This window comes from Vipera ursinii, assembly GCF_947247035.1.
Source record: "Vipera ursinii genome assembly, chromosome: 2".
Taxonomy (NCBI): Eukaryota; Metazoa; Chordata; class Lepidosauria; order Squamata; family Viperidae; genus Vipera; species Vipera ursinii.
Window position 1 is genome coordinate 10244348 of NC_139513.1, and position 4598 is coordinate 10248945.

Sequence of the window (4598 nt, forward strand, 5' to 3'; positions counted from 1 at the left end):
GCGTTCTAGGCTTTTGCATGATTTGAGGACCGCCTTCCTCTGTTCTATCTCCACTGTTTCAGGGTATTGTCCTCCTGGATATGGATTTTTCCACCTTTTCTCAACTAGATCTTCCTCAAGCAGCATGGTACCTGGACGGTCACACATGACAGTGAACCTCCCACCCCCTCACCTTCTCCCCACTGAATGGGCAGTTTGTCTAAGGTTGCAGCTACCTTTCCTTGAAGACCTGTCATCTCCACTGCTTCTGATGGGCCAGCTGATGCCTTTTGACCAAGAACGACTGAACTGTGGAAATGGCAGCCCCAGCATCTCTCTTGGCCATGTGGGAAGTCAGCCCCCTCCCCCCGCCCCGAGAAAAAATATTTTTGGAAATACAGTATTTAAAAGACAGAATATATTTCCCTAAAGGATTTAAAGGCAGAAACCACACACCCCGCCAAAGTCTTTCTGTCCCCAAGCAGAAACCAAGTCTGCAGGAACGCAGATGTGATCATCTTGTCAGAAAGACTGGAGTCAGGAAACTGGGATTAGGAAGAAAGATCCCTAGAATCAACACCAATAATCTAAGAGTCATCAGCCACAGCCCCAGGGAAGCAGGATATGACCTTTGGGAGATAATAGGATTAACCCACCACCATCAGAATACCAGAAAGGCACACCCAGACTCAGGTCAGAATATATGACAGGAAATACAAAGCCTCAAACAGGAACAGGAAACAACTCCAAACAAAAGGCTCCAGAGGGTATAAAAACCCACTCCCTACATGTGTTCACTCTCTTTTCTTCCAGAGCCATCTTTCTGTCTGGCTGTCCTCTTCAATAAACTGCAACCTTCTTTCTAAAGCAGTCACCATGTTGTTTATTCCCGGCTTGGACTGAACCATGATGAAGACTTTTCCTTCAACAGCCGTATTCATTTATTAAATTTGTTTGCTGCCCATCTTGCTCTAAGGCCTTCACCCTCCTCTTAGGAGCTCTCACTCCCTCACCAAACTCAAGTCAACCCTCTATTATGACTGACCTTGTTTTTTAAAGTTGGGGCAGCCCCTCTGAAATGTCCCACCTTATGATACTTGGTGCTGAACTTTTGACGAGGAGTTTGGGCACTGCTGGCAGAGCATCTTTGACCGGGGTGACCTTTGGGCTGGCCTATAAGTTGGTTCTTGGGCTATTTTGGGACTTTTTCGCCTCCTTGGTCTGCTCCACAGTCCAGTTGATCCAGAGGTCTTATATGAAGATAGCTCCTCTTTGAGTCTCTTTCAACCCACCTTCTACATTCCTGCCTTGACAGAATCGGGGATAGTAGACATATTCTGTTCCAGAAGGAAAAGATCAATTATTGGCTCTTTAGTCATGGCTTCTGCCCACTGGAAACTCTATTATGCTGCTCAAATTAAGCTCTTGTCGAACTTAAGAGCCCTGTCCTGTGTCTTGGGATGCTGTCAGCTTACCTGACAGGTTACCTTCCAAGTTAGGTAGGAAGGACGTGGCATCCTCTCCTTCCCAGAGGTCCCAAAGATGCTTTTTTTTCAGGAGGCCACTTCAGAGGATGAAATGTATTCTTACCTGTCCCAAAGGTGCTTTTTTCCAGAGGCAACTGCCATGTCTGGTTTTTCTTTTGGAGACACTTCACTTCTCATGCAAGAAGCTTCTTCAGCTCGGACTGAGAAGCGAAACATTTAAAGGAAAAACACGAAAGTCCCACTGCCTCCTGAAAAAAAAGCATCTTTGGGACCACTATGACCTGGATAACTGAGACTCTCCATAGAGGCCAAGGGTAGGCCACCTTGGCTCTTTGATGACTCGTGGACTTCAACTCCCAGAATTCCTCAGCTAGCACAACTGGCTGAGGAATTCTGGGAGTTGAAGTCCACGAGTCATCAAAGAGCCAAGGTGGCCTACTCCTGCCATAGACATTCTCCTTCCCAGCATTTGCCAAGCAAATGGTCTACAATGCTATTTAACTCCTCCCTAGGGCCCATCTCCCAATAGGTTGGACTTCAATTCGCAGAATTCTGAACCACCGGCTCGGAATTCTGGGAGTTGAAGTCCATCCCATCTGGAGGGCTCCCAAGGGTGGGAGGAAAGAGGGATTTCCGCAGTACCTGAATAGAGAGCCTTGGAGGAAGGGAGACCAATTGGATTCTCCGTTTCCGTCTTTTCCTCCCCCCACCCCCGGTTGGGGAGGTTTGGTGAGTGGGAAAAGGGTCTGGGATCCCCGCTTCCTCCTCTCGGAGCTGCAGTTAGGGGCAGCTCACGTTGTATTTATGACCCGGTTCTGATGTGCTGACAGCCATTGCCCCCAACTGTCACAAAACCCTGCATTTACTTCAGTGTTTATTTTTTTTAGCAAAAATGCTCCATAACAAACAATTCAGTTCTAGGCTGCATTAACAGAGGGATAGAATCAAGATCACGTGAAGTGTTAATACCGCTTTATAATGCCTTGGTAAGGCCACACTTGGAATACTGTATCCAGTATTGGTCACCATGATGTAAAAAAGATGTTGTGACTTTGAAAAGAGTGCAGAGAAGAGCAGTAAAGATGATTAGGGGACTGGAGGCTAAAACATATAAGGAACGGCTGCTGGAATTGGGTATGTCTAGTTTAATGAAGAGAAGGATGAGGGGGGACATGATAGCAGTGTTCCAATATCTCAGGGGCTACCACAAAGAAGAGGGAGTCAAGCTATTCTCCAAAGCACCTGAAGGCAGGACAAGAAGCAACAGATGGAAACTAACCAAGGAGAGAAGCATCCTAGAACTAAGGAGAAACTTCCTGACAGTGAGAACAATTAACCAGTGGAACAACCTGCCTCCAGAAGTTGTGAATGCTCCAACACTGGAACTTTTTAAGAAGAGACTGGACAACTATTTGTCTGAAATGGTATAGGATTTCCTGCCTGAGCAGGGGGTTGGACTAGATGACCTCCAAGGTCCCTTCCAACTCTGATGCAATCTATGTTCTCAAATGTTGGAAAATGAAAAAAAAAAATTAAGCAGTGCGAACAAAGGTGTGCCACTCATTGCAAACATCTGGAAAGCACTTTTTATTGTCTGAGGAATTTTGAAAAAAGGCACATTTATTCCATACATAGAGGTGTTGTAGGCATCAAATTACCGCCAGCATTTTTATTTTATTTTTTTGCAAAAAATGGTGATTGGGAGTTCAGCCTTACAAAGAGTGAAGCAGTAGTCTGGGCCACACACCAGTTGTGGTCAATGAAAGGTCAGGCACCAGTAATAATGCCTACTGAGAAAGAATAAAGGTAGATTTTAAAAAAACAAAAGTAACCCACTACAGCTGCTATCTTTGCAATCTAGTCTACACCAGTAGAATTTCCTGTTCAACTCTTGTGTTGTTTTGTCAGTTTAAAAACAATGTCCCCTTTTTTTCCCCATGTTTTCATTTTTCTGAGTCCACACCCCCCCCCCATGTATTTGGGGAGGATCATTTTTTTGCAACCTACAGAAAGGCCTGGAGGAATGTTGTCCATAGGGTCGCGATGGGTCGGACACGACTTCGCAGATAACAACAACAAAAAAAATTTCCTACAAATTTCCTCACCGTTGCCAGCAAATATCGGGTATTCTTTCGTTATTAAAACGTAAACCAACAAAGAGGAAAATGGATCCCGGTAGAAGAATGTCATCAGATGAGTAAATATTATTGGGAAGGGCTCTACTTGGCCATGAATTAAGGGGAAATAGTACAACATTCGAACAGTGATTGTGACATGAAAGCATTTTTGGACTTCAGTACCTGTTCAAAGTTTTGAACGTTTGCATCTGAAGTAGGCCACATTTTGAGAGTAACTTTCAAACAGACACACTTGTCCATGTGTGTGTGTGTGTGTGTGTGTGTGTGTGTGTGTTTGTGTGTGTGTGTCTCAGCCCTGCAAGGTAATCCAGATAAGGAGCCCAACCACAGCTATTAACTCTGTATTTGTTGTATTAATAGAATATGGAAGGGACCTTGGAGGTCTTCTAGTCCAGTCCCCCTGCTTGAGCAAGATAACCTATAACCATCTCAGACAAGTGACTCTCTAGCCCAGGGGTAGGCAACCTCGGCTCTTTTATGACTCATGGACTTCAACTCCCAGAATTCCTAAATCAGATATGCTGACTCAGGAATTCTGGGAGTTGAAGTCCATGAGTCATAAAAGAGCCGAGGTTGCCTACCCCTGCTCTAGCCTCTTCTTAAAAACCTCCAGTGATGGAGCACCCACGATTTCTGGTGGCAAGCTGTTCCACTGGTTAATTGACCTCACTGTCAGGAAGTTTCTCCTTAATTCCAAGTTGCTTCTCTCTTTGATCAGTTTCCAACCATTGTTTCTTTTCCTGTCCTCTGGTCCTTTGGAGAATAATTTGAACCCCTCTTCTTGGTGGCAGCCCGTCAAATACTGGAATACTGCTATCATGTCTCCCCTATTTCTTCTTTTCTTTAGATTAGCCAAACCCAAGTCCTGCAGCCATTCTTCATATGTATTCATAAAGAATAGGCTATATTAATAGAATCTTTACAGCTTAATATAAGAAGTTATACTAATAGAATCTTAATAGCTTGATATAATAGGTTATATTAATAGAATCTG